This window comes from Anabrus simplex, chromosome 2 (genome assembly GCF_040414725.1).
Source record: "Anabrus simplex isolate iqAnaSimp1 chromosome 2, ASM4041472v1, whole genome shotgun sequence".
NCBI lineage: Eukaryota > Metazoa > Arthropoda > Insecta > Orthoptera > Tettigoniidae > Anabrus > Anabrus simplex.
Genome location: NC_090266.1, coordinates 311727881 through 311748035, shown reverse-complemented (window position 1 = coordinate 311748035; position 20155 = coordinate 311727881). Strand labels below are relative to the sequence as shown.

Below are 20155 nucleotides of genomic sequence, written 5' to 3'. Positions count from 1 at the left end.
ACTATTAGGCACTAACACTTGGTTGATATGATGGGAGTAATGATGATAGGTGGAAAATGTCAAATGAAAGTGTAAACAGTCTGTGGGCTATTTATTTATTTATTTATTTATTTATTTATTTATTTATTTATTTATTTATTTATTTATTTATTTATTTATTAATGAATTAATTAATTACAAAAGATCCCATTGATGATTCTATGCCTTTCACTCCATACTTTACTGAGTTTGCTAGTTTCATATGTATGAATTTCACTAAAATGGGAGAAGTTAACAGCAGAGTGGGTTAATTTTCTGTCCAGCTTATACATAAGGTAAAATGCAATTTGCTTATGGAATGGCAGAATATTTGACTTTAAAAAAGCTTCATGTGATGATTTGAGGAAGGGGAATCCATACATAATTTTGATGGCTCTGTTTTGAAAGATTTCCAAATTAATAAAGTAATCTTTCCTAGATCTTCCCCAAATTAAGCTTATGTATGTTAGTTGTGGGTGTATCATTGCATAATATATACACTTAAATTGTTGGTGAGAAAAATTACTGTATCTTAATCTGAGCATTATACCTAACAAAGGGGTATTTTTGCTGATTACACAATCAGTATAGCTTTTCCATAAAAGTTTTGAGTCTAATACTACCGGTATACTAAGATACATAGCTGAGTTGACTCTATTACTTGGTTCTGTAGGGTAACAGTTTCAGCCACTGTGATCTTATGGGCTGTTTTATGAAAGATTAAGTATTTTGTTTTAGTCATATTTATGATCATTTTTTTAGATAAAGCCCAGTCCGATAACTTGTTCAAGTCACAAGTTTTATCTTCCATAATTTGTGTTTCGCTTAGTCCTTTATAAGTTACTAGGATATCATCGTCAAATAATTTACATTTTCCCTTTAGTGTTAAAGATTGTATGTTATTAAGATAAAAAATAGAATAGGACATAGTACCGAGCCCTGCGATACTCCCGTTTTAGTGTGTTGCTTAGAACGTTTAAGTATCTTTAATCATTACGTATTGTGTTCGGTTTGATCAATAAATTTGGAAACATTTTTGTGCAAAGCCCCTAATTCCTGCCATTTTTAGCTTTTTCAGAAGTATTTTGTTGTCAAACAGGTCAAATGCTTTGCTTAGGATCTATGAGTAGCCCTGCTGCTAATTTATTTTAATGTAAGGTCATCTGAACATCTATCACTGTATCAAATATGGCATTACGAGTTCCTCTCTTCGGGAGAAACCTATATTGATTATCGAAAAGTAATTAGTTTTACATAGACAATTTACCGATCTCATTTTTACAACCATTTCTGTGAGTTTTCCAATTGCAGATAATATACTAATTGGCCTGTAATTAGATGGATTTGTATTATCTCCTAATTTAAAGATGGGTACAATTCTGACACATTTAACTAATGTGGGTATTTCTCCACTGAGAATGGTTAATAATTTCCACAATAATATGGCACTAAATGTTCAAAACAGGTTTTTAACATGGCATTGGTTATTTTATCTTCTGTTAAATGATTTTTATTCTTTAGAGAAGTGATAATTTTGAGCGCACTACATTCATTGGTTGGAGCCATGAAAATACTATTAGTTTGATTTTCAGCTGTTGTGCTGCCATGAACTTGCTCACCTTCAGGAAGGCCTTTTCTTATATATTCAGGTACATTAACATATAGTTCATTTAGATTATTGAATATGTTCTCTGTGTTTGAAATGCTGACATAATTTTCCACCAGATGGCTGATTCCATGTTTATGTCAAAGCTTCGTATTTAACACTGCATGTTTCTTTTTAGCTTTTGCAATTCTGTAATCTATGTTCATCTAGAGTTAATTTGGTTATTCCATTATTGATTTTTTTAAATTCTCTAATTACTTCTGCAGAGGGGCTTTTTGCTTTGCTTTTCAAAGATAGTGAGTCTTTGATGTGAATAAGTGTTAGTAATTCTTGGGTATCCCAAGGTTTTAGGGGAATCTCTTTGAAGTTCTTTCATTTTATGAAATTAAGCTGGTTTCAATTCCCTTGCTAATATACTCGATAAATTTCCTATAATAGGTTTTTATGTCCATTTCCTCACAGTTAAATTTATTTTCTAGTATATGCTGATTTAATTTGTTGTAATTTACAAACTGCTTACCTCTATCTTTGATTATTGGTACTTCTGGAACTGATATTTCACTAGAAATTTCACATACCAGTAGGTAGTGATCACTTCAGTTACTTGTTATATTGAATACATTACATTTTTTACTACTGTTTGTGGCCAGTATGTGATCAATTAATGTGGAAATTGTTTTCGATACTCTAGTTGGGCATTTGTTATTTATTACATGTTATATAGCCTTAAGTTATTTACCAGGCGAGTTGGCCGTGTGGTTAGGGGCGCGCAGCTATGAGCTTGAATCCGGGAGATAGTGGCTTCAAACCCCACTGTTGGCAGCCCTGAAGATGGTTTTCCGTGGTTTCCCATTTTCACAGTTCAGTTACTTTCTGGAACACTTTTTCATCCTTTTCAGCAGGAACTCCATACCCTAGTAAATTGAGTCGTATGCGCGAACAAACGTCTTGTTACATTTTTGTGGCATTTAAGATATTCACGGAACAAACATCTACGATGTGTCCTGTATCTGTATTTGCAGGTAGTTTGAGCATATCTCAACAGATGGCTATATAGTATTCTGAAAATTGTGAAGTGAAATGCACTTGCAAAATAATTGAACAAACATCTATGTTACGTCGTTTCCCACACGATTGCTCGACAATGTCACGAGTTGAATGCAATGTAATGAACACATTCTAGTGCAGAGATTGTTCTGGTTTGTTCAGTCTTATATTACTGAGTTTATTTAGTTGCTCATCAAAACCATAATCGTGCGATCAGACGATAGTAGTGATCGTAATGTACTGTTGACCCCAAGCAGTGTACACAAGTTGACGAAAAACAGGTGCAGGAAAAGGAAAAGTGACTCCAGTGAGTGGAAAGACGTTGTATGCACCAAATCATTATAATTAGGCTAAAAGTTTATAATAACACTATTCTCCTCTGTATGCCTACATTATGTGTGAATGAGTGAGGGCGTGCACTTCCAACTTGTTGGTTTACGGAACAAAAGTCTGTTACATTCTCTCGCGTAGCCATGTCCCGCGGTCAACAATCATCTTTATTGCCGTTTTTCTCAATATATAGGGAATGTAACATAGACGTTTGTTCGCGCATACGACTCAGTTTTTTTGTGTTGATACTGCTTCAAGTCTTCCAGCTCGTTCACGGCTGGCGTTGTTGTGATTTCCGCATTTTTCAATCATTCCTCAAAGTGTCTAATTCATTTTAAGGTCATCATATTTTTTGGAATGTAAGGTTGCTAATTTCCCCAATTTTTTGTTTTCTTCCCTTAGTACTTTGAGGAACTCTTCAAGTTGTTTGGAGAAGTTCGCCATAACCTTTTTTATGTTAAGTTGTGCAATGCAGTCTTCACATTTGCACGACCATTGGAATTGTTCTTTCTTGCGTAAAATTTGGAGAGTTTCTTGGTTCATTTTTTACACGTTACGTGGAACCAATGTTTGCATTTACCATGACAACCTACAGCCTGTTGATTGTTTTTTATTTTCCTGCCACACGGGCAGCACACGAACACCATGATGTTATTTATCTTATTTATTTAGTTCTAATTGTTTGAGTACTGATCAGACTTGATTTTTATGGTTTCCTGAGTTATTAATGTTACTGACCTCCAGTATAGTCCAGAAGAATTGTGAATATTACGCGCATGAATATGTTTTTGTTTGTCACTTCACTTAATATATCACACACCCAGTGCCACTTGGGTTTAAAAACTTTTCTTTTTACAATTTTGCTTTATGTCGCACCAACACAGATAGGTCTTATGGCGACGATGGTATAGGATTTGGCTAGAAATACAGTAGGAAGGAAGCGACTGTGGCCTTAATTAAGGTACAGCCCCAACATTTGCCGTGTGATAATGCGGAAACCACAGAAAACCATCTTCAGGGCGGCCGACAGTTGGGTTCGAACCTACTATCTCCCAAATGCAAGCTGATAGCTATGTGACTCAAATTGTGTGGCAACTGGCTTGGTGGTTGAGAAATGTGAAAACAGATATGTAGCTTTGAAGGTGGTAAGGAATAGTAAATACCTGCTTTATAATAACTGAGATGTAAGGATACTAAGATATAGGTTGGAAAAATTTAGTTAGAAATGGTTGTGGAAGCAAGGAGAAACTGTAGGAACTTGCTGGGCAAATGCACCTAGCAAAGAATTATTTTAAGGATAACATGATGGCAGGCATAATTGGCAGTCATACAAATTATAGTGAAAAGTGGAAAGGAATGTACATGTGTACTTTAAGGAAGAAACATGTTCCAGTAAACAAATCCCAGGGGTCATTAATGAACAAGGGGACTGTATATGTCAGGACTTGCACAAGGCAATAGTACTGTCAGCAGTATGTAAAGAATGCTAGTTACAAGGATAATGTCCAGGTAGAGGAGGTGGGTTTAAACTAATAAAACTAGGCGAGTTGGCCATGTGGTTTGGAGCTGTGAGCTTGTGTCCGGGAGATAGTGGGTTCGAATCTCACTGTCAGCAGCCTTGAAGGAGGATTTTTGTGCTTTCCCATTTTCACACCACGCAAATGCTGGGGCTGTACGTTACTTAAGGCCACGCTTGCTTCCTACACACTCCTAGGCCTTTCCTATTCCATCGTCGCCATAAGACTTGGTGCAACGTAAAGCAAGTTGCAAAAAAATATACTAACAAAATATTGAAATTTTAATTAAATATCAGAGGCATTTACATTAAGATAGAAAAGTTGAGAACTAGATAAGCAGCTTGAATTGATAAGATTTCTGGGGGGATACACTAAAGGCAGTGGATTCGGATACAATACCATATCTGAAGTACTTATTCATTACTTTCTGCATGAAGGAGGCATACCATTTGACTGGAGAGTTGCTATAGTAGCCCCTTTGTATAAAGGAAATGGTGATAAACTTAAGGCTGATAATTACAGGCTGGTCAGTTAGACATGTGTTGCATGCAAGCTTTGGCCTAAATTCTTTGAAATTATTTAAGATAAGACCAGGTAAACAACAGATATTGAATCTGCCACCTGGGCACCTGCCCTGAATGCAGATCAGTGGTGAGTGTTTGAAACTTTAGTGATGCCTCTTCGAAATGTTGTGTTGTTCCAGTAAGTGTACTAGGAGAACAATGTCATCATGAATTGAAAAAAGCAAATGCATCAAAAATTGAATGTTATCCTTGTACTCTCATGATATAGTCCATAATGATTTATTTTGTGAGCATGTGTTAATCACTGAAAGAACCCATGTGCTGTATTTGTGACAACAAAAAGTAACAGGTATGTTTGGCAACTCGTGACTCTCATGAAATAGGCTTTGTCTGGCATATGACTGGAGTTTCGACTGTTTGCTACCTGCTGCTTAACTGAGTACAGTACTTCTCTGGTTTCAAAAGTAATCACACCTCTAAATGCTGATAACCAAGACACTTTTGTGTTTGAAATTATTATAGTTCTATTTTTTAATAGCCTGAAATTAAGTCTTGTACACCCACATCTCTCTGAAAAGAAAATAAAGATATCTTTTATGGTTGAGAAGCCACTTAAAGTGAAAACGTTTGGTATATCTAATTGTAAAATGTACAAAGTTATGAGTATCATTACTCCTTTACTGTGATGAGAAAACTGACTTCTTTGGAATGGCCAGGCTGAGTGGCTCAGACTATAGAAGAGCTGGCTGGCTGTCTGATCTCAAATTGCCGGGTTCAATCCCGGATCAGTCCAGTGGTATTTGAAGGTGCTCAGAAGGCCAGCCTCATGTTTGTAGATTTACTGGTATGTAAAATATCTCCTGTGGGACAAAATGCCATCAGCTCAGCATCTCTGAAAACCGTAAAAGTTATAAGTAGGGTGTAAAACCAGTTTTATTATCACCATCATCGTCGTCATCATCTTTTACAAAGTGGGGGTTAATTATTTAGGTAGATCTCTTTTACAACAATTTCATATATTGAATCATGTGTGCATTTTATTGTATTTGATCTTGTTCGATTATATTTAGCCGTTAATGATGATACATTCAGTAACAAAAGTAATTGCGTTGGTTTTTCAGATATTGTCTTCAGGATTTTCTTGGGTGTAAAACACTGTTTAACTTCAAAACATTGCCAGCTACAACACGTAATTGTGTACTACCTCTAAGGAAGAATTCCATGAATTCAGTGCAGTAAGGTAAGGAATTATTTTTATTTTATAAATCAAAGCATCCTTAAAAGGTAAATCTTGACTTTAAAAGAGAATCCACCCTGCTTATTTGTGACATATTTCTTATAGTAATTTAAATGGGAAAGACATGTCATTGTAATTGAGCCTCCTTAAGTACTGTAACAACTGAAAAAGAGAGTGGCTGAGGTTGTTCCCATTATGTTTCTGTTATATTAGTAAAGGACAATGATATTTTAACATAGTATATATTCATTTCTTTTTTAATTATCAGTGTATGTTTAAAAAATCATCATGTATGCATTATGAAACATCTCTTAACCTTGCTGGAACTGATATGGAGGACTCTTCAGTATAGTTTGAGACACATAAGTACTGGAAAGCAGCAAACAAGTGTCAAATGAAGTCATATATAGATAGGAGGAACTAGAACAGGAACACAAAATAGGACAAACATAAATGCAGGTCAGTGTGTGAGGAATGAGCAACAGGAACAGAAGATGACAAATATGAAAGCACAAAGGACAAGGACAATCTCCACATCTTGACTTGGTGGATGTAGAAAAACTGGGATTGATGAGGGGGGAGCCCATTTATGGTATTTACTCGCGTATTAGACCACTTTTCCCCCCCTTTTACAACCAAAAATTGTAAACGGGGATCCAGTATGAGATAACGTCAAATTTTGAGCAGTGAACACATGACTTCTAGGCTATAAATTGTACATGTAAACATTCTACACTATTCTTTAACATACCTATGAATGTATTTTACTGATACTAGCTCTTTTCGTTCGAAGGCAGCATTTCTAAATGTAAAAAGTCGATAAATAACGAACACGACTTTTAGGCCTACATATAAGTTAAAGTAAATATGGTCGGTTTTAGTTACTCATATCACATCATTCGTTTCATCTCATTAATTCCTCTGATGAGGTCGACGTTAGGAAGGGCGTATGGTCGTAAGAACTAGCTACAAATATTCTTCTCACTTAATACCCAAACCCGTTGAGATAAGGGATAACGGTATCGTACATTATCGTCATGTTATGCAATATTGATGGCCAGTCATTTTTTTCTGTCAGTTTAGCAGTAGGCCTACCACTCAGGTAACCTGATCACTGTCTATCTTCACTGCCATCTCGTCAGCCCTGCGCTGCAATCGAGACCAAGAGCATTCGAGGTCCCGTCTTTTTGAACCTTTTAAAAATAGTTTTGTTCCCGACTATAGAGTCCAAACTGTGTGAAGCTATTCCCAAATGGTTTCTGGAGATGCTCTGATATACCCAGCTGGCGCATGTGTAGCAGAAGCCACTCTTTCTGAATAAAGCCATGTTGTTGAAAGCGTGCTAAACCACCAACCAAATACTAGCGTATGTTATGAGTTGTATTTCCGAATGTAATACATAGTGACTGGAAGCGTTCTTTTGATAATTGCGGCTGTTGAAAGCCAGACACTTATTTTTAAGTATATTTCATGCTTGTTCTCTACATTTATCATTCAGGATTTACCTAAACAGCTGTAAATGAGATAAGAAAGACCCCATTGTTTAGGTTAGGTATGCTATTGCCCGGATAGTGCTGAAAGTTCCACGACAGAAAAATGAAAAATATATAACAGGAAAGTTTGCTGGATTTATAGATATCTACAGGTGTGGCGGTAATGCTCTTTATTATCATAATGTTTGATTTTGTACGTTCGTTGTCTCCCATTTATTATTAACGCATACCCTAGTATGCTTTGTTTTGCATCTCCGAAAATCCTTGAAAGTAAGTGGGGCATTAAAAAATTATTATTATTATTATTATTATTATTATTATTATTATTATTATTATTATTATTATTATTATTATTATTATTATTATTATTATTATTATTTGTTAGGTACGTTGTCGAGTAAAATATTTGTTATTGGATTCTTTTTATCGTGTTTTAAACCTACTTCTTTCCCAAAAATCCCTATACCTATTGGTCCGAGTTACAAGATTAAACGATCACTTCGTTAATGATCTCGCCTGCCTATTTTAGTAGGCTTAGCAACAACCATGAATATTTCTTAACTAAACTTGTTTCCTCATCCCGAGGTGGTGGAGCTCTTTTTTTAGGCTGGCCCCCAAGTGGAAGGCAGTTGCATGTACCATTTTTACCCCAAATGAACCTTCCTGCCATTCATAAATCTCTGGCAATATGGTACCGGGAATCTAAATCAGCCTCTCGAAAACGAATGCTACAGTAATTTTGTTAACCATTACGCTGGCGGACACTCTTAACTACAAAACACAGACATATATACATGACTGATGTGTGCTTGCAGTGCGCAGGTGGGACACGAAACTATTCACCTCCTTTTGCGACGGCGTCAGAGCTAGAAGAGTGCTATGCTACGGAGGCGGACATTTTTTAAACTACAAAACAGATGTACCGCAGGACTACGACGCATGTTTTCTTTGCGTGGGTCGTACGGATGAAACCATTCACAAATTTGTGTTTGATATCATTAGCGCTGCATAAGGCTTATAGCCGCTTCGAACCGGAATCGTTCTTCTCTATACACAATTGTAAAGATGGGAACCTTCCACCTAATCAATACTTTATTTAGTCTTAATAGCATACAGGACGGGTTTCGACCTTCTTCGAGGTCATCCTGAGCTGATCGTAGTCTAATATTGACATAATTACTGAACATCACTAAATCTAGTAAAGAATGTCATATGATATGGATAGTAGTGTTATAATGTTAATATGTTTGTGATTTCCTCATGGTTTGAAACAGTTGTTGAATTTGACATGCTCTGCATTTGCGACTTAAAGCTTTACTATTATATTTATAAATAACATATAATTTGTTAAAATACAATGTTCACAAACTTTAAAATGTTCATATCATTCTTGTGCTCCACATTAAACTTTCGATCTGTATTAATAAAACGTTATGTAAATACACTGGTGACTTTATACAAATGTTCTGGTATGTTCATCATTGTGGGTTGTGTTACTTAATTGTATTAATATATCATACCGTATTATCTAGTATTAACATAACTGTCAATATAAAACATTGCTAGATCAGTAAAACATGCCATATGGTATGAATAAATGGTATTGTAATATTAAATGTGTTAGGGTTTTCCTTGGTTTAAAACAATTGTCGAAGTTCACCTTACCTGCATTTGCGACCTAAAACTTCACTATTATACTCATAAATAACGCTTGACTTTTCTAGTACAATGTTCTTAAACTTGGAAATGTTCCATAGCATTCTTGCAATTCACTTCAAAGCTTTTGATCTGTGTTGATAAAACGTTATATAAATACACAGGTGAGTTTATGCAATGTTCTAGTATGTTCATCAGTGTGGGTTGATGATCCTGAGATGTGCTTTCCTCAGTTTTTATGCTACTTAATTGCATTAAAATATCATGACGTATTATTTTGTTCCATTTTATGGCTCAGTGTGTTGCATTAATAAGTGCGAATGCTCCCTCTTCATAGTTGTGTTGTTGGACATGTCAGTTATCTGTGTGTACAGAAAGAAAAGCAAAGGGTAAGAATTTCTATCCTTCCAATTTTGAATATCTATTAAACGTGTGGAATAGGTGTGTGTGTGTACTTACTGCTGCTGTTAGCTTCCCAGTGTATGCTGTTAGGGAGCACGTCGTGCACCTTAATGAAATCACACATAAGGTAAATATCCTTTTCAACAGAGTCATCCCTTCCTTAAAAAACACTTACCTAAAAAGTCAACAAAAAACCCAATACACATCAAGGAACCGCCAGAAGACACGCCCCACTCTACCCCACCTCCCTTAACAACCGCTCCTTCTGCCCCTCTACCCTTTCCCTCCATAGCCACAAGCACCATCCCCGGACGTACATGGAGCAGTGCATGACGTGCTCCTGAACAGCATACACCGAGAAGCTAACAGCAGCAGTAAGTACACACACACACACACACACACACACACACCTATTCCATACGTTTAATAGACAATCAAAATTGGCAAGATAGAAATTCTTACCCTTCGTTTTTCTTTCTGTTCACACAGATAATTGACATGTCCAACAACACAACTATGAAGAGGGAGCATTCGCACTTATTAATGCCACACACTGAGCCATAAAATGGAACAAAATAGTACGTCACGATATTTTAAGGCAATTAAGTAGCATAAAAACTGAGAAATGCACATCTCAGGATCATCAACCCACACTGACAAACATACTAGAACATTGCATAAACTCACCTGTGTATTTAAAAGTTTTATCAACACAGATCAAAAGTTTTAAAGTGAATTGCAAGAACGCTATGGAACACTTCCTAGTTCAAGAACATTGTAGTAGACAAATCAAGTGTTACTTATGAGTATAATAGTGAAGTTTTAAGTCACAAATGCAGGTCATGTGAACTTTCCAGGAAAACACTAACATATTTAATATTACAATTCCATTATTCATATCATATGACATCTTTTACTGACATAGCAATATTTTATACTGACAGTTAAGTTAATATTAGATAATACAGTAGATTATATATGAATGGATGAAAAACCATAACGGTATAAGTGACATTTAAAAAAAAACAGAGAGTTACGTGCAGGATCTAACTCTGGGAGGATGTATCTTTTCACCAGCAAAGAGATACAAGTGATAGTGATAATATTCTGCGCTCCAGTGATGGGTGGTATAACTACAAATAGCATGCATGCTTTATATGAGTGTTAAGATGTTCAAATGTCTTTTTCTCTGAATGACCAAAATGCTACTTAAACCGTTATGGTTTTCATCCATTCATTTATACAATTAAGTAACATAAAAACTGGTCTCAAGACCAACAACCCACACTGATGAACATACCAGAACATTTGTATAAACTCACCAGTGTATTTACAAAACATTTTATCAATATAGATCAAAATTTTAATGTGGAGCGCAAGAATGATATGAACATTTTAAAGTTTGTGAACATTGTATTTTAACAAATTATATTATTTATAAGTAGAATAGTAAAGCTTTAAGTCGCAAATGCAGAGCATGTCAAATTAGACGATCATTTCAAACCATGAGGAGAACAACTACTACTTATAACACTACTATCCATATCATATGACATTCTTTACTAGGTTTAGTGATGTTTTGTAATTATATGTTATGTCAATATTAGACTATAAGACCTGATGAGGATGACCTCAGAGAAGGTCAAAACAGTCCTTATGTTGATAAGACTAAATAAAGTATTGATTAGGTGGAAGGTTTCCATGTTTATTATTGTGTGTGTGTCAAACATCAATACGGACGTGAAATTAATAGATTATAGTATCGTTTTTCTCTGATAAATTACTCTGGGGGGTCTTTTATGCAAGATTTTTTTTCCTTCCAAATTCTATGTCTCGAAAAGCCAAGGGTGTCTAATACATGAGTAAATGCGGTATTTGAAGATGGCAGTGTACTGTGACCTTATCGGTCATGTACATATTTATTTATTAATTATTTGGCAGTGAAAAACCTTTGTAAAGCTCCCTCGTACTTGTTACAAAAAGTTGCATTAGGTTGCACATGCTTACACAACCTTTGTAACTTGCTAAACACCACTCCGTCTTAACTAAAAGGATACACAGATAGAGAGAGAGGGAAGAAAATCTCAAGCCAGAAAAATCGATAATGATACCGTCACCCGTTGAAAAAATGGCCGAACACGATGTTGCCAGCTCGCGAATCGCATTATTTTGATGAGATTTCGAGACATGCATAATATTTAATATGAGAAACCTCGGGATGTTATATGATTTAATTATAGACATCTGTCAAAATTCTAATTCTTTATAATATATTAACGTATGGAAGAATACGCAATCGTTGCATTATATAACGCGCTAAGCGTCCCTTGTACGCAGCACCCTCATGGAAGACATTGTTGGGGCATTATTTTGATAATTAATTTTGAATAAATGGCCGAACATTTCAGGTTCCGCACATAACCAGACTACTTAAGAATCTGAGTCACACGTTTGAGAGTATTACCGATGTCATACGACACGTGGAACTATTAATTAAAAGAAAGTAGTGGGGACTATCCATTGTCTCTTGCATGGAAGGGGGAAAGTTTATAAAAGGAACCGCGATGATGACAACCGATCCACTTCACGCGAAGGATCCAAAGCAGAACCACGGTTTGATGGTGTTCTGATCTATTTAGTGTTTCAGACTGTAAATGTACAGTTTATATCTTCGAGACTATTGTAATTGTCTACAAACAATAGTATTTTAAAAAAAGTTGAAGTTATGTGATCGCCAGAACGGTATAATTGTAACTTTTTAAGTGATGCAACGAGTATTTTCATTATATTGTAATAATTGTCTGTTTTGTGTTAAAGTGACGCAACAAGTCTTAATCTCATAAAAAGTGTTATAAGTGTAGAAGATAACCATTGGAATATGAACGTGCTCAGCGGGAATAGCAACGGACATGAACCCGTGACCAACGTCAACACCATGGAAGCTTAAAAGGAAAGAATCAGGGTCTTACCCGGGACCCGAACCTTGGATTGTTACGACATGATGATAAGTACTAAAATGAAATAATTTTTTTTAAATGCGCGGTTATTCATTATGCAGATCACGTAAGTTAGGTTAGACATGTAAATTGCATGTATTTCTTTTTAATTAGAAAGAGAACTTGTGAGTGGTCTTCATATTCATTTATGTTCATTTCATGGAATTAATAGTCTATTCCATGGGCTTAAATATATATATAATTAACGTAATGCATGTATTTGACGTGATGATAAAATATTAGTTAGTCAGAGTGCTTAGATTAGGTAAATGTAATAGATAGTGGATTTGTTTTTGGCACTGAGCCGAGCCGTAATTTTGTATAATTTATTTACGTGATATCCAAGCTTATTATCATAATGCATGGTGATTATGCTTGTAAAAATGGATTATCGACTGTTAACATTAGGATAGCAAGGCACTCTTATTTTCATGTAATTCGCATGATGATATATTTATAGACGGCTGTATTAATTATATGCGTAACTTGTGACATGCCTAGACATCGAACAAACGCCTCCCTATTGAGATTAGCGTTTTCTTTTAATGTCGAATAATTTCCCTTTCTGAATATGAGAATATCCTTATGGATATGTTTAAAATCCATATTTGATTTTATTGATTTGATTTTAAAATGTAGGAAAAACCTAGGCTGTATTCTGTAATCGGATGGAATCGAAGCTGGTCATTCTGAGTTAAGGGATGTGAATATGAGACAATGAACAGTGGATTGATATTGTATTATATAATTGTGGCAGGACAGTGAATTTATAAGCCAGTGGAGCTTTGGAAATATGATATGAGAATATATAATGAAATAAGATTATTTAACAAATATGTGTTCCAAGGGAAACGATTTGCTTTCACCTTGAGATGTTGAAAGGATATTCCTGCCACACCGAGCCATTATTAGCCGCGCTTTGACGTCCAGAGATTTACGATGAGGGGAGAGTGAAAAGGGTTTGGCTCTTGTAGAGGGTTACCGTATGTTGTATTGTTCGAGCTATTCCGCTTAGAATGAAAGCTGTATGACACCGATTATTGTTTAAAGGGTTCTTTGACTTTTTCATGTATGATCTTATAATAATATTTAACTAACTGGAACGCCAGTATTTTCATTTATTTGTTGACCATATGATTAATTAAGAAAGGCAGTTTTATTAGTCCCGTTTGTCGACGCCATCTTCGATATCATTGGTTCGAGTTCAGGGGCAACCATGGATTTTTGTTGTCACATTTTTTTTTATATATACAGCCAATTGCATGTATATATTGTTATTGTTTATTTTCATATTGTGTACATATTTTCCTTTTTATACATTCTTTTAGTCGTGTTTTACTCTTTATGTGGATGACAAATCGAGTTTATTTTTCGTAATATTTGTCATTGGATCCATTGGGATGTGGGTTCGATTTCTGGACCCAACATCAGTCATTTTATTTTGATTAGGATTATAACGACTAGCATTCATTTATTCTTTGTTTATTTTTGTAATATAATTAATTTTTAGGTGACCACTTCAAGTTATCTTCAATTTAATTTGTTGTATAAATAATTGCTCCTTCTGATAGTGAAGAAAGTTACTAATGATAACCGTCGCATTTGTAAGGATATTTCTGATTTTTTTTATTTGAAAAGTATGTTATACAAATTATGATGTAATATTTATCATCATGTCGGGAAGAAGAAAGAAGTAAAGGAGAAATAAAATTTTTGACACTTTATAATTTGTATTTAGTCCATTGGACATTGCATATTCAATATTAATATACTATAAATATTCAGGATCAACCTTTAATTAATTTAATTTATCAAGGCTCAATAAATAGGTATTTAAATTTTTGCCTGCCTGTCATTTTGCCGAATAACATTGTATCCCAGGTTTCCTTCCGTTCATTTATGCCTTTAAGCTAGCTATGTGTTATTTTTCTTTGATCTTCTGCCGCGAACGTACCATGGCCTTGGGAGGTCGGTGGTTTGATTCTTTGGAACGGAAGGGTGCAGTAGACCCTTGCACGGTCGGAAGAGCATTTGCTCACCCATCATTCTGAATTTTTTTGTTCCTTCCTGATGAGGTGGCATTTGACTCTAGACTAAAAAGGTCCCTTTCCATCAGGCGCTTTGGCGTATGGTGCTATATGGCAGTATCCCGATTTTTTTTTTTAGGGATTATCATGCTGTCATTAGGTTCTATGCGGCAAATGGTGTGGGGTGGAAAGGTAGCAGTACGTAAATGTGGAGATTGTCCTTGTCCTGTGTTTTCATGTTTATCCTTGTCTCCTCCTCCTTTTGCTCCCTCTTCACATACTGTTGTGCCTTCATGTTCAACCTGTTTTGCGTTCCTTTTGTTGTTTGTCCTATCTGTCCATTTGTAACACATAAACAGAGTATAAAAGAAGTGGCATCGAACATTGTGTACTTTCCTAGTCTACAACTTAAATATACCATATTCGTTTAATACACACTCGACCTATAAACTTGCATACTGCCTAAAAGTGCATAACCTTTGGTGGTGCTTTTTGAGTATCCAACCAGCCTCCAGGCTAAAGACTTCACAGACAGACTATTCCATTATGTTAGGAGCATGACCAGCAGCTTTAAGAGCAATTTGTTGTGAATATTATCATTTGAACTTGTTCTAAATGCATAAAAAAGCATTCATCTTAAACATTGTGTAGATAAATCTCCCTGTATTAAGCAACAAAGAAATCCTTGTAATAATCTGATTCTTTCAGTTTACTTGGGGACTTAAAAAATATTTAGCTGATCACTTTTTATGTTGGGAAATGTACATTATGAACAGTATTTGGTTCCTTATTTTTAGTAGGACTTGCTAAAAATATGAACGTTGACCTGCATGAGTTTCTGCATGCACCTTATGATTTGAAGTTTACTATATTACTCCGATAGAAAAACAAGTGGTTGGGAAACTGTCATGAATACGTAAAAACTTGAAGCTATCTTCAGTAATAATTAACTTTTGCTATTAAATTACATGAAAGTTGAATATCATCATCCCTGACTTTTCACGAAGGTGCCACCAGTTTGACTCTTGGCCAATTAATGCACTTCAGATTGTTACATTTAAACATCTTGTCCCTGTGATTCAGATTCCTTGTAAAAATGGACGTCCGATAGCTATGACCTCCACATCTACAGTTGTGTACAACTACATGTAGACTTGCATGCATGGTGATTGCCTTCAGTTCAGTTAATCTGATTAAATTTAGTGAACTGACCCTCATATCAATACAGAAGAGTATTAAAGGATGGAAACAGAACTGTGGTTAAAACATGATGGGAGTTCATTAACCTGTTGCCATCGAGCAAATTAAGTGACATAGGAGAATTGCTAAAATATTTTGGGTATTCAGCCCGAAGGCTGGTTTGTTGTTGCTATTTGCTTTACGTCGCACCAACACAGATAGGTCTTATGGCAACGATGGGACAAGAAAGGCCTAGGAATGGGAAGGAAGCGGCCGTGGCTTTAATTAAGGTACAGCCCCAGCATTTGCCTGGTGTGAAAATGGGAAACCATGGAAAACCATCTTCAGGGCTGCCGACAGTGGGGTTCGAACCCACTATCTCTGGATGCGGGCTCACAGATACGCGCCCCTAACCGCACGGCCAACTTGCCCGGTCCAGAGGCTGGTTTGATCCTCAACAGTTGTCATAGACGGCCTAGGCTTCATTGAAGAAGCATAGTAGGGAAATGAGGAAAGAGGTAGTTTCCCATTGCTTTCATCACCAAGCCAGAAGTTGCTATTACATGTCTGTCTGTCAAGCTCACTGAAATGCATGCACCAACCGACCCCATGAGCGACATTTTCACACCATTACAAGTAACTGATGATGATGATGATGATGCTTGTTGTTTTAAGGGGCCTAACATCGAAGGTCATCGGCCCCATTACAAGTAACTAACCTCATGTTTTAATCCATATTTAAAGTCTGTTTAATTACAGTAAACAGTGTTTTATTATGAACCACCTATTCAGTACATCAAAATGTTATTACATTTAGAGTTTCACAGTTAATATAAAGTTATAAGCGGGAAATGTTTCGCTCCCTTACAGAGCATCATCAGCCAATCTAGAATCTCAAAGGTTGGTGTATGTTTACAACTAATTACTTAAAAACTATTTGTACATTTTATAATCCTAAAGTTATTTTAATAATATCATAGAAGGCAGAATCATTGGTAACATACATTATTAACTAGAACTTAATAGCGGAAAAGTTGATAAAAATACATTCGTTTAAAATTATGGTAGAATAATTTTGCTCTCAAATATTTACAAACATTTGGTATGTCTAAAATCTTGAAGAATAACTTGTGATTCAATCACTTGTACAACACAAGGAGCAAACACATGGAACAGGCAGTTTTTACGCAACTTTACACAACACTAGACAGACAAGCAGTAATTGGAGGTGTAAGTTAAGTTTCCTTAAGTGCTCACTCAACTAGTGACACAACATTCGACACTTACACGAATCTATTTTTCTTGGTACAGACATGCCAACAAGTGATAGCCTATTTAACAACTTGTAGCTACATTGTTCGTCGAATCACGTCCCTTTTAACCATGCTCCATTTTAATTCGTTGCTTCAAAGCTTTGGTCATTAATGTCAGCAAATACATATTCAATCAACACCACCGGTGTCAAATGACAGCAAAAGTTCAAACTTCGTAAAGACTAAAGCTTAACCTGTCACATGTTACCATCAACAAGATGACAAAATCTTAGAATTTCATAGACTCTTATCCTCAAAGGAGAACATAAACTTTTAGCCCAATCTCATGTTTTAAACTTTAAATATCTATGACCTAATCATAAGTTCGTAAGATTGATTCACAAGTCATTCTTCAAGATTTTAGACATACCAAATGTTTGTAAATATTTGAGAACAAACTTATTCTACCATAATTTTAAATGAATGTATTTTTATCAACTTTTCCACTATTAAGTTCTAATTAATAAGGCACGCTACCAATGATTCTGCCTTCTATGATATTATTAAAGTAAGTTTAAGACTGTAAAATGTAGAAATAGTTTTTAAGTCATTAGTTGTAAACATAAACCAACTTTTGAGATTCTAGATTGGCTGACGGTCCTCTGTAAGGAAGCGAAACGTGCCCCGCTTAGAACTTTATATTAATGGTGAAATTTTAAATGTAATAACATTGTAATGTATTGAATAGGTGGTTTATAATAAAACATTGTTATTGTAATTTTCACACCATTCATAATCTGCACTGGCTGCATAAGGAATGGCATTACTAGCATCGCTCATACCTCGGTCACTTTCATGTCATCATAGCCAAGGATGAGACTAAGATAGGTCAAAGAAACGAATACATTTATTGTAGCCCATACCAGAAGACATAGTACATGGCTAAAATATATGGAAGTAATAAAAATAATAATTTTTTAAATGTTACTGTCCGGCTCCTTGGCTGAATAGTCAGTATTGAAGTTTTCGGTTGAGAAACTTCTGGGTTCTATTCCTGGTTGGATCAGGGATTATTATCACATCGGGTTAATTCCTCTGACTCGGGGACTGGGCGTTTGTGTTCATGAGCAACATAGTTCGCCATTGTTAAATGATCCGTAGCTGAGGGTAGTTCAGTGGCCTGAAATATGTTGTACACGAACTATTTTTAACTGCTGCTTCAGTAAAAAGTAGAAACATAGTGTAATGGTTACCATGTCCATCATGTTGGAATTTGAGATAGTCTGGCGATGCCACCATCTTGTCCGGCCGTTTACTCTTTTGACTCCATGATCAGAAAAACAGAGAGAAGAAAAAACCCAGTAGAAAGTGTCATAGCGTGGATGGTAAAAAAAGAAAGAGATCTGGAGAAGTGTGTAGTCGGGAATCCTGTGTACCGAGATGTAAGTGTTAATTAGCATTAGTTAGTAAATTTTAGTGTAGAAGCTACCAGTCTAGTGTTAATTTACCTTACTACCCCACCAACTCGCTACAACTGGTGTCAGAATCGGGATCGACTGGTAGCAGTAATTTTGTAACTAGCAATCTCTAGCAAATAGTAAAATGGATAGCGAACCATTTCAGCCTCTCTTCAATAACTTTACCGAACTCTCACCCAAAGAGGACGAAATCAAGAGCGAACTGAAACTGGAATAGAAAGAACTTAAGGGTGGACCATACCTGCCAACCCTTCCGATTTACCCAGAAACTTTCCGTTTTTTAACTCGTCTTGCTATTTTCTGATTTATTTTTACTTCTTCCTATTTTTGACCAATATAACCTCGAGTAATACTCCATCATACAAACTCGTGGTGAACGGTTACTCCGATACGTACGGGAATCAGGCAGCGGACAGCTAGTATTCAGTGTCCAGAAGCAACGTGCGCTGCCGCGGTAACAGAGAAGTGCACTTCAAGGACCAACAAATCTTGCAAAGCATTTCGCAGACCAAAAAGTGGCAAGTCTCCACAAGTTGAGGAGGATCCGCTTAAATATGAATTTCTTACGCAATGTTGGATAAGCCGTTTCTCACAAAATGCTGTATTTTAAAGAATGAGAAATAGCCGCTGCACATAGAATCAGTGTCTCGGATTTGAAGGTTAGCCGAGGCTTGATTAATTATATGAAGAGAAATGGATTTTCTCTTCGAAGAACAATATTATGCCAAAATATGACGAATGATTTCAACCATTTTCATCGCTTTGTGATTGAGAAGCACAAAGTGAAAGAATATTTGATCTCTCAAATAGGAACCGCAGGTCAGACGCCTGTCAGTTTCCATATGTCACAAAGTCGAGCAATCTATAGGAAAGGAACATTGCGTGTTATCGTATGTTCTACCAGAAGCGAAACACGATGATGTACTGCAATGCTTGCTGTAACAGCTGATGGCAGAAAGCTTGTACCTTACATTGTTCTAAAACGAAAAACATTGCCTAAAGCAAAATTTCCGCAAGTGATCCACATTGTTATTCACACCATTACAAGTACAAGATTGGATACAGACGGTTTGGAGTAATCTATTAGGGTCCCTCCTTCAATGCCCGGCCCTTCTTGTGTTGGACAGTTTTCTTTTATTTGCTGGTATATCTTTCTTACAACATTACATGAATTGTACTTCTGTTAGTTCATGTTTATTTTACTTCAGGTATTTTCCAGTGTCCCTACTTCAAACCCACGTGTCCAACTTACCTGATGTACCGGTAACTTATTTGACTGCAGAAAATATCTCACGCCGGAATTATACGCCAGATGACGATAACCACAAATGAGTTAAACCAATTGTGTTTATATTATATTTGATGTATCTTTTAAATGTAAATGAGTTGTAA

The 20155-nt window shown here is 35.8% G+C and overlaps 1 protein-coding gene across 15 annotated transcripts in view; it reads left to right on the top strand.

Moving 5' to 3' along the window:
- Pur-alpha (Purine-rich binding protein-alpha) overlaps window positions 1-20155 on the top strand; it is an 876587-nt gene that overhangs the window by 237078 nt on the left and 619354 nt on the right. For 11 of the 15 annotated variants that reach the window (XR_010859261.2, XR_010859258.2, XR_010859260.2 and 8 more), the window contains one exon: window positions 6164-6282. The exons of the other annotated variants lie outside the window; for them this stretch is intronic. The gene's annotated coding sequence lies outside the window, so the exon portion shown is untranslated. The remainder of the gene's footprint in view (window positions 1-6163; window positions 6283-20155) is intronic. 15 annotated transcript variants of the gene reach the window in all.